The sequence below is a fragment of the Microtus oregoni genome, unplaced genomic scaffold (genome assembly GCF_018167655.1).
Source record: "Microtus oregoni isolate MIOR12 unplaced genomic scaffold, Mior012 000013F_ref0000133, whole genome shotgun sequence".
NCBI classification, from domain to species: Eukaryota; Metazoa; Chordata; class Mammalia; order Rodentia; family Cricetidae; genus Microtus; species Microtus oregoni.
The window spans coordinates 13,626,977-13,638,549 of NW_024543072.1; the positions used below are offsets into that span (position 1 = coordinate 13,626,977).

Sequence of the window (11,573 nt, forward strand, 5' to 3'; positions counted from 1 at the left end):
TTTCTGCATGCTCTTAATTAAAGTTAAGTACTCAGTGGGATCATTGTAAATGTGGCCTAGGGCGTGTGCAGCCACAGCAGCGAGCACAGTCATATTGCTAATTAGCCCACAGAGAGAGAACAATTTTGTAAAATATAAATAGATGTAGGCCAGAGTGAGGGAATTTATTGTCCATTTATTTATTGTACTTGGTAATTCTAGTAGTCTCAGTCTTTGGGATCAAACCCAGGGCCTCAAGCATGCAAGGGAAGAACTATGCCAGCCAAGCTGTATCGTCATAGTTATGTTTATATTCAAATCATTTCTAACATGTTTTTTTTTTGTTAGTATATTGTTTGCTTAGTTTTGGTGGGTGATTTGGTATCACTGCCTGCTAATTGTGGAGAAATAGGGCAAGACCATTTAGAAGTAGCGACTAAAATACTGCTTTTCACCCATGCCTTGGACACTTTTTGGTTAATGGCAATTGAAATGCATCCAAAATCTTTTGTAGCAAACAAAATTTCTTCAATATGCAAAGGTGATTCAGAAAATTAACTAGCCTTGTTCATATTTAAATATGACTCTCCAGATGCTATTCATGTTGTTGGTAAGTGGTTTTCAGATGGTCTCTTTACCTGAGAAGTTCTTGAATTACAATTATAACAAGGATACTCTATTGCCAGCTGAGTCTTGGTACTCTGTCTAAAAGCTTTTAAAAAAGGATCCATGTATTAACTTTAGGAATATTTTTGAAAATATAAAAATGAGTTGAAAGACCACAAGGGAGCTCCAGGAATAGTTGAGCGAATGAAGGGATTACTCTGTAAATGTAAGGACTCCTCAGGATTCATGTATGTACTTGTGGGTCCCTAGATCTCACATAGAAACGAAACAGATATGACAATCACCTACAAACTCCGAAATCAGCAGGCAGAGACAGGGAAACCTAACCTGGCTAGCTAGAACAGCTGACACCCGCCAGCTCCAACTGGAAGATACTGAGAGTGGGGAGCAGGTCTCCATATGCATACTTCCACACTTGCATGTGCACTCACGTGCACATATGTGCCACAGACATGCATCCATGCACTACCACACACATGCATGTAAAATGACAATAGGCATCTTGGATTTTGTTTTTGTTTGAGAGTCTCATTTACCTGAGACTGGCCTTAAACTTACCATGTGGGTGAAGATAACCTTGAATTTTGTATCCTCTTCTGCCCTCTGATTTTCTGAGTGCCAGGGTTGCAGGTGTATCTACACTGTCACTTTATGTCGAGCTGGGTATTGGAACTTGGATTTTGCAAAATCCAGCCGAGCATTCTATGAACTTAACTACATCCTCAACTGCAAATCGAGTTTTTGAGGTGTTATACTGTTTTATTTCTCAGTGAGGTCTCCTATTCACCTTCCATTTATCCAAACAAGCCAATCCTATATTTAATGTCTTAGGGGAAGATATCAAAGGGGTGCTACAGTGGGCAGAGCGAGGATTAAAGGGCATTTGGACATTAGTCAAATGATACAAAGTGGTGACATGTCTGGACCTGGCAGGTCTGTAGTGCTGGCACTTGGAAGGCAGAGGAAGAAGAATCAAGAGCTTGGCAGTTTTGTCTGCATAGTGAATGTGCGGCCAGCCTGGTGTACAAGCTATTCTGTCTCACATAATCACAAGATAAAAAACATAGCCATTCCCATGAAGAAATATTCACATGTCTTACTATCTGTCCTAGTGCCAGAGCCTGAAAAGGTGAACCCACTGGGGGAGAAGAGGAAAATTGGTTCCATATAAAAAATAGCCAAATGGTAGACATGTAAGACAAACAAATCAAGAGATTGTGTACCATGAATATTATGTTTCATATTTGTAGTGATGAACGGCGGGCCGCTTCCCACCCCCCACCCCACCCCACCCCACCCCCGGCTCCTGCACGGCTAGCTTTACCTGAAATAATTACACGGAAACTGTATTCTTTTAAACACTGCCTGGCCCATTAGTTCCAACCTCTTATTGGCTAGCTTTTACATATTGATCTAACCCAATTCTAATAATCTGTATAACACCACAAGGTGGCTTACCAGGAAACATCTTAACCTGCGTCTGTCTGGATGGGAGAATCATGGCGACTGACTGACTCGGCTTCTTTCTCCCAGCATTCTGTTCAGTCTTCTCCACCTACCTAATTTTCTGTCCTATCAAAGGGCCAAGGCAGTCTCTTTATTTAACCAATGAAATTAATACAAAACAGAAGACTCTCCCCCATCACATATTGTGTTTATGAATTTTGTGTAATAAATATATATAGGTTTTCTTATGCATAATTGAAGCATAGATAGCTATATGAAATGATGACCATGTCAGTTTCATTGTATACATTATCTATAGATGTCACAATGATGTTTACATGTTTCCTAAAACAGTATGCTGTGTTTCTAAGTGTAGAGAATAGAATTAATTTAAAAATGTAAAGTATCTGTTCATGCAGTGGTAGAAAAAGGCAAGTCACAGATAAGATGAGAGAGATGGATTTAAGATGGACCTGACAGAATAGAGCTTGACTAGACTTTTAAGGCCTTACTGTGTAATGTGTTCCCACAGAAAAATTGTTCTTGCAAAATTTTTAATACAAAAGATTTTCTTCTTAAACATGGTTGATTGCAGGTGGTCTTGATTGCTTAGGTTGGGTAACAATGAAGAGGTCTCATTTTTTAAAAAAAAATCTCCTGAAGCAAAATATTAAAATAGGGATGTGTTTATAGTTTGGGTACAGTGGAAAATGCTAAATTAATTCGCAGTGCCTCCTGTGTGATGCTTGTGTTCATTTCTGTTGTGGGTGGAAATGACTTCCAGGAAGACATTCACCATGTGTGGTGACACTTCACTCAGAAGCATGATGCAAAGACACACGGCACAAAACATTCCAGGGCACGAAGGAGACACCGAATATCTAGCACTAAACCATGTGAGTAAAGAAACATAAACAAGAATTTACTGTGTAAAACATCAAGGCTTCTGGTCTTCTGACCTGTAATATTATATACAAAAGGTTCAATAATCTCTGACATGAATCAATTAAAAGTATTATCTTATCAAAAATACATCTGACAGTGTGGGACAATTCGTTTTAAAGGCATTGTACTTTTTCCTATTTTTAAAAAGAGTCATAAAGAGTAGAATTTACCAGTATTTCTTCTCATCACTGAGCCAAAGAATGCTTAAGAATATTCACTTATCAAGTACTTAACTATCTTTGAAATCTCAAAGATCATAATACAAATTTTGATACAAAATTTTCCAACATTCACAGCCTTCTTAAAAGTACATATTAGTCTAGTAATAATGACATGTGAAGCTGAATGACACATTTCTAAGTTACTCATGACAAAAGAAATGGTTTTGCTTAGCCATCTTAGAAAAAAGATACAATTATGTTAATAATTTCTTATAAAATGAATATTACAAATTTGCTCTGTTAATAGAGAAAAGATTAATTAAAATGTAGACAGTTTTTAAAGTATAAAAACATTAGTAAATTATGGCATAGTAAAGAAGAAATTAAAATTTCTGACTTTTTCAATTTTTATAACAGATTTTTATTTCTAAGACTTGTAATCCATTGTCGTTCCCTTTATTACTGTGAGTACACATCTAATCCTGTTAAACACATTGGTATTCATTTTCTTATGTAGATTTCTTCCTCAAATAGCTTAAATGTCTTATATACACTAATCTCAGATTTATTTCCATTGTCAGTAATCCAAAAGATAAATAACCTATGATTCAATTTCATAACAATAAATTCTCAAAATCAATTGGAAAGGGCAAGCAATAGCAAACATTGACCCTAAATTTCTAGTCACTTCATATGAGAAGATACACAGAAAGTCAAGAGTACATGAAGGTATGTATATTCATGATGATCCTTTACCAAAGTGACACAAACTAAAATGGAAGGAGACACTATTACACACCAAAGTGGCTAGGGTTCAAGACGGTAGGAGCATTGTTAACAATGGTGTTGAAAAGCTGTGGTTCGGGCTGGAGAGATGGCTCAGCAGTTGAGAGCATTGCCTGCTCTTCTAAAGGTCCTGAGTTCAATTCCCAGCAACCACATGGTGGCTCACAACCTTCTGTAATGAGGCCTGCAGGAATACACACAGACAGAATATTGTATACATAGTAAATAAATAAATATTTAAAAAAAAGGAAAGCTGTGGTTCTCATTTGCCATCGTTGATTCAATGAGATATCCCAATAACAGCTTTGACAATGCCTAATTGCACAGCTCAACATAAACATACACACTGACTTCAAAAGTCTCCTTTCTAGCATTTACCTAACAGAAAGGAGGTTCTATGTGTAAGACAACGAGGACAGAAGAATGTTTGACAAAATTGTTTGTCACTGATCTTGCCTTGAAACCACCTGTCTATAAATAGTATATGAATGAAAATTGTAAGATTCATGACACCATTGCACATGTTCAGAGTCTTCTGTGCCTAAGAATAGATTAATTTCTCGTAACCTGTACAATTTTTGACTAACAGTTGTTCAGATTTGTGCTTTGTGATCTTCTTTATTGGTCGTGTTTGTAATATTTCTTCTTTCATTTCTTCTTTTTCTTTGTCTGATCAGTTTTTCTTATAGTTTATGGAGTGTTTATAAATTTTGTACAAATTTAAGTATCCAACTTTCAGTTTCGCTGACTTTTCTAGTTTTTCTGATCTTTAGTTCAGTCATTTGTATTATTCTGAGCACTCCATTAATGCTGCTAATACTGGACTCTCTGTGTGTCTGTCTCTCTCCCTGGGTCCTCCCTCCCTGCTCTCCTTGGTTCACTAAATGAAAAGTGTGTTGCTTAAGAGTTGTTTGAATTATAAATAAGCCTCTGCCACTTTAAACACCTTTCCTAGCATTATATTGTTGCGCACCATAAACTGTAGCATATTCTGGGTTTATTTTTGCTTGGGGTGTTTCCCAATTTTTCTTTTGATTTGTTTCTTCAACCCACTTTATGTTTAAGAGTTTATGTGCCACATTTTCTTTAGCAATTTTTCATTTGAAGGGCATCTATGTTGTTTCCAGGTTCTGGCTATTACAAATAATGCTTCTATGAACATAGTTGAACAAATGACTTTGTAGTATGATTGGGCATCTTTTCGGTATATGCCCAAGAGTGGTATTCCTGGATCCTGAGGTAGGTTGATTTCCAATTTTCTGAGAAAATACCATACTGATTTCCAAAGTAGTTGTACTGTACAAGTTTGCATTCCCACCAGCAATGAATGGGTGTTCCCCTTACTCCACATCCTCTCCAGCACAAGCAGCTATCATCGGTGTTTTTGATCTTAGCCATTCTAACAGGTATATGTTGGTATCTCAGGGTTGTTTTGATTTGCATTTCCCTGATGGCTAAGGATTTTGAAGATTTCCTTAAGTATCTTTTGACCATTTGAAATTCTTCTGTTGAGAATTCTTTGTTTAGTTCTGTACCCCATTTTTCATTTGGAATTTTGATGCCTAGTTTCTTGAGTTCTTTATATATTCTGGAGATCAGTCCTTTGTCTGATGTGGGGTTGGTAAAGATTTTTCCCCATTCAGTAGGCTGCCTTTTTGTCTTCTTGACTGTATCCTTTGCTTTACAGAAGCTTCTCAGTTTCAGGAGGTCCATTTTATTTATTGTTCTCAGTGTCTGTGCTACTGGGATTATATTTAGGAAGTAGTCTCCTGTGCCTATGCAAGACTACTTTCCACTTTCTCTTCTATCAGGTTCAGTGTAGTCAGATTAATATTGTGGTATTTAATCATTTGGACATGAGTTTTGTGCATGTGGCACATTTATACATTAGAGTAGTACTCAGCAGTAAAAAACAATGACAGCTTGAATTTTGCATGTGAATGGATGGAAATAGAAAACACTATCCTGAGTGAGGTAACCCAGACCCAAAAAGATGAATATGGTATGTACTCACTCATAAGTGGATACTAGCTATAAACAAAGGATATTGAGCCTATAGTTCAAGATCCTAGAGAAGCTAAGTAATAAGGTGAACCCTAAGAAAAAAATACATAGATCCACCTGTAAATTGGAAACAGACAAGATCGCCTGACAAAATTGGGAGTATGGGGGTAGGGGGAGAAGGGAGGGTGGAAGGAGAAGAGGAGGGGAGAAGGGGAGTCATGAGGAGAAGTTGAGGGAATGGAATAGTTGAGAAGGAGGAAGGACAGAGATGATAGCAAGAAAAGAGATATGTTGATTGAGGGAGCTACTATGGGGATTATGGAGAGGGAGCAAGAAACCTGGATCTAGAGAATTTCCTAGGAATCCACAAGGATGATCCTAGCTAAGACCCTAAGCAATAGAGGAGAGGAGGCCTGATATTGACTTGCTCTGTAGTCAGACTGATGGATATCTTAAATATCACCATAGAACCTACATTCACCAACTGATGGAAATAGAGGGAGAGACCCACATCGGACCACTCGACTGAGCTCCCAAAGTCCTGTTGAAGAGTGGCAGGAATGAGAATATGAGCAAAGAATTCAAGGCTGTAATGGGTACACTACTGTAACAGTCTACTGAGCTAATGGGAGCTCACCAACTCCAGCCAGACTGGGAAGGAACAAGCATAGGACCAAACTAGTTCCTCTGAATGTGGTTGACAGCTGCATGGCTGGAGCAGACTGAGGGGCCACTGTCAGTGTCACCAAGATTTATCCCTACTGCATGTACTGACATTTTGGGAACCTATTCTCTTTTGATGAATACCTTGCTCAGCCTAAATATAGTGAGGAGGACCTCGGACCTTTCACAAAGCAATATGTCTTACCCCCTTTGAGGATTGGATGGGGGTGGTATGGGAGGGTATGTGGAGGGGATGGGAGGAGGGGAGGGTGTGGGAACTTGGATTGATATGTATAATGAAAAAAGATAGTTTGTTTTCTTTAAAAAAAATAAAAAGAGTTTATGGTTTAATTTCCATTGATTGTGAATTCTGTGCTCCTATCATGTTCAGAGGAGACACTTCATATAATTTCTATAGTCTTAAATCTGGAAAGACTTATTTACAACCTAGCATATATTACCTTTAGCTGTATCTTTGTAGTGGCATTTATATTTATGTATATTTTCATATTGAGAGAGAGAGAGAGAAAGACACACACAGAGAGAATATGTATCTTTCATCTATTCTCTGGGAGGCAAATCTAGCACTTGCAGCTATTTATTGAATGTTCTGTCTGGATGATTGACCCCTTTATTGATAGTGAATTCTTTTACTCTTTCAATGAGGACTGTTTTTCTCTCCACCCTTGTTGGTCGTTCCTTTAATGTTTTAGTAAATAGTATTAAATTTGGTTGTGTATGTAGTGTACATGTGTTCATGTGCCTGTGTGGGGTGATGCATATAATACATAGGCACATATATATGCAAATAATACACAGGTACATATATGTGTGTGTGTGTATGTACAAAATTTATATGTTTGTATATGCATGTACAAAATTTATATGTGTGTACTTATATGCAAGTATATATGATTTATATATGCCTATGTATTATATGTGTATATTATTTAACACGATGTATGTGATATATATGTGCATATGTGATATGGATACATATATGTGTATGTATGTCAAGAGATCATGGTCAGTTTTCTTTTGTTCTCCATCTTATATTTGGGGACGGGGCCTCGAACTGACCCTGGAGCTCATTGCTTTGATGATTCTCAAGGACACTCCTATTCCTACCTCTTTACACTAGAATTAAAGGTTTATGAAAATGTATAGCTCAATAAAATTAATAAAAGTAAAAAAAATAAATAAGTTAACTTAAAAAACTGAAAAGAAAAAAGAAGACACATCTAGCTTTTGCCATAGGTTCTGGTGAACTGAACTCAGGTTTTCATGTTTGTATGGCAAGCCCTTTACTGACTGAGCCATCTCTTCAGCTTCTGTTTAAACTCACTCGTTATGTCTTTCTTTTGCATTGGACAATTTATCATCTTTTTATCTAATTATCCATCGTTTTGTTCCTTGTTCCCTCTCTTTCCTCTCTTCTGTGATTTAATGATTTTAGTTTCAACACAGTGTGTCTTTTCCCTTTGTATTTTTACAACAGCTTTCATCTGTTCTTTGTCGTTTTCATGCTCTTTACATAAAATTTCATATAGTTATGCATCTATTTTAAGCTGATGAAAATTTCAGTTTTACGAAGACTTCCATCTTATGCTTTATCCATTTGCTGTTACTAAGGTCAGAATTTAAATGTTCTTACAATGTGTACACATTAGCAAATTTTCATAGTTAAAATTGCATTTCATATTTCTGTCTTTTTAAGTTCGTGCTGAGCTTATACGTGATCTATAGGTCATAATTAAAGTTGTGCATTTTCTTTATTTAGACCAATTTGACAGTGGGGTTTATGTTTTCATGTACTTCCATATTGGTGTTTTGATAGCTTTTTTTTTAATTTGAAGAATCCCTTTATCACTTGCAAGACAGACCCTCTGATGTTAAAGTCCCTCTGTTTCTGTTCGTCGGGGAATTCTTTATTTCATCCCACTTTATCCTAACTTGGAACATATACTAAGAAAACCACAGTAACTATTTTGGAAGTCCGTTATATGTACTGTCTAGTTCAGATTTCAGAATTCTCTTTGTCTGTGCCATTTGACAATTTAATTCAAATGCATAGGTGCTTTGATGACTGTAAATATGACCTACTTAGGCTACTACAAGGCCATTAAAATTTTGTTAATTATAAACACATAAAAGTAAAACTATACTTAATATGTAGCTACAAAGAAAAGAGATATTAGAGAATATGTGTAGGTATATTTTCTAACCTCTTTTAGCTCTTTGGGGGTACCTACCATCCAACTCCAGAATAAATTACATGGCGGCTTATTCTCTTCTTTTACTTTTTTGGTTTTTCAAGACAGGGTTTCCCTGTGTAGCTTTGGAGCCTGTCTTGGAACTCACTCTGTAGATCAGGCTGGCCTTGATCTCACAAAGATCCATGTGCCTCTGCCTCCCGAGTGCTGGAATTAAAGGCGTGCACCACCATCACCCCGCTAGAGACTTATTCTTTTTATAAATGCTCAGCCTTAGCTTGGTTTGATTCTAGGCAGCTTTTAAAACTTAAATTATCCCATCTTTCTTTTGCCTCTGAGCTTTTGTCTTTCTTTATTATGTACACCTTTCTTTACTTATACTGTGGCTTGCGTTGTAGCTGGGTGGCTGCCATCTGATCCTATTTTTCTCCTATTTATTCTCCCTGCATATCAGCCCCACCTATTTCTCTCTCCTGCCTAGCTATTGCTCTCTATTAGACCAATCAGGTATTTTAGATAGGAAAAGTAACACAGTTGCACAGAGTTAAATAAATGCAACATAAAAGAATGCAGCACATTTTTGCATCATTAAACAAATGTTCCACAGCATAAACAAATGTAACTCGTCTTTGGCTAATATTCCACAACAAATATGAATAATTTTATTGAAGCATTTACCTGTTTAAAAATTACTTTCACCATTATTAAAATACATAAAGAAAACTAAGAACTTGAATATATTTACTTAGTTATATTAAATTTTATTTTGTATATTTTTTTCTCTGCTCATCTTTTCTGATTTTTGATCAAATTCCATGAAAATGTGTTTTATTTATTTAATTTATTCTTTGATAATTTCATAGATGAGTAAAATGTATTTAGATTACATCTATTCTGTCTCCCCCATCAGTTCTTCTCAGATGTCTCGCCCCCACACCTCCCTCCCAAGTTGGTGTCCTCTTCTACTTCTTCTCTCCCACTCCTCTTGCCTTCTTTTCCTCCTCCTTCCCCACTGAGTCTATTAAGTTCTCCCTATGTAGGTTCTCTCTCATTGGAGCTGAGGCAGCCTGCTCTGGGCCACTCTACTGAAGAAAACTTCCTCCTCCAGTGGCCAACAATTGACACTACTTCCTCAAACAGGAGTGAGGAATCATGACTCTTTCTTCCACCCTAATGGAGCATCTACTGTCTTGATCTTGTGAAGGTCATAAGCCAGCAACCACAGTTTTCAGTTCATGATTACAATGACCCTGCCCTCTCCAGAGATCTTATCTTACAGCTATATGGCTGAATTTTTATCTATTTAGTATCTTTTTAATGAAATGATTTCTACTTAAACTTCTGTAAAAGACACAGTATACATGTTTTATACAAAATAGCATAATACCCATTACAGTAATCTTGTAGGAAAACCAAATCATGTTTTGCTCTGGATCACATAAATTTATTTTGAATGGCATATTGTCAAGATGTGTAATAAATCTACAACTGGGCCAGGAAGATTACTCAATGAGTAAAGCTCTTGTCATGTAAGTACAAGGTCCGGAGCTTAGGTTGCCAAGCCCATATCAAAACAGATGTGGTTCCATAGGAATCCCAGCCCATGGACTGAAATGCAATGTAGACACAGATGAGTCCCTGGAATCTGGTGGGCCAGCTATCCCAGTATGGTCAGTGGCAAACACTAAGAGACCCTGTCTCAAACAGGAAGGAATGCAAAGACAACTGGGCAAGGCTGGCTCTGACCTTCATGTGCTTGTCACAAAGTGTGTACACATATGCATACACACACACAATTTTTTTTGCTCTTTTTAAAAGCAAGTATATCAATTTTTGAATGGAAAATATCCCTTATTGGCTCTTATGTATAAACATTTGCATCGCAGCTTATTGTGTTGTTTGTAGGAATGAATATAGAAACTTTAGGATATGGGACCATGGTAATGCAAGTATGTATGTTATGAGTGGCCAAACTGTATACCTGTTTCTGTTTCAGGACTGAATATCTGCCTCCTGGTCAGCCACCATGATGGCAACAGCAACCTTATGCTGTGCCACAGTACTTTCTCCACTAGAATAATCCGAAAGTCCAGGAAATGATGAACCAAAATATATCCATCTTCCTTAAGATACTTCTGCTACGTGAATTGCCTGAAAGATGAGAAAGTAATTAAAACGATGCTTTCTTTTTACCAAAAAATATGTACACCCACTATTATTATTAAACACACTTATAACCTTATATAATATCTCATTTTGAACTCACCGCAGAGATGTAGAAATTACTCATACTGTTTGAGGCAATAAATATTGGAAAGTGGCAACAAACTCATAGTACGTGGGTCATCATCTCTGATTTATCTCTTTTGTGTTAACGTTAACAGTCAAACCAGAAGACAAATGTCAAGTGTAAACTACTAGTTCATACATGTGACGTTGATCACAGCTGTCATGACCTTATTATACAGTACTAGGAATACTTAGAAAGACGACCTCCAATTGGGTAGATAGAATCTGAAGAAAATATCCCATATCAGCTCTTGAAGGAAAGTCGGAACTTCCAGAGGGTATGTGTGAGCCAGCATGTCCTCCATACAAAGAATGGACAAAAGGTGCCCCTCAGCTTCTGTTCCGGAAGCATCATGGCTTGGTTGTGCCATGTGCCTCTTTAAAAGCAACACTCTATATCAACCATTCACCTGGGAAGTTTGAAACAGAAAAGACAGAGAGGGGAGTTTTAAAGAAAGAC

General features: G+C 37.0%; 1 non-coding gene across 1 annotated transcript; it reads left to right on the top strand.

Moving 5' to 3' along the window:
• Positions 1-1,676: 1,676 nt before the first annotated feature.
• LOC121455481 lies at positions 1,677-1,795 on the top strand. Its single transcript, XR_005975504.1, has one exon. It is a non-coding gene; the product is annotated as a small nucleolar RNA SNORD22 (small nucleolar RNA).
• Positions 1,796-11,573: the final 9,778 nt, after the last annotated feature.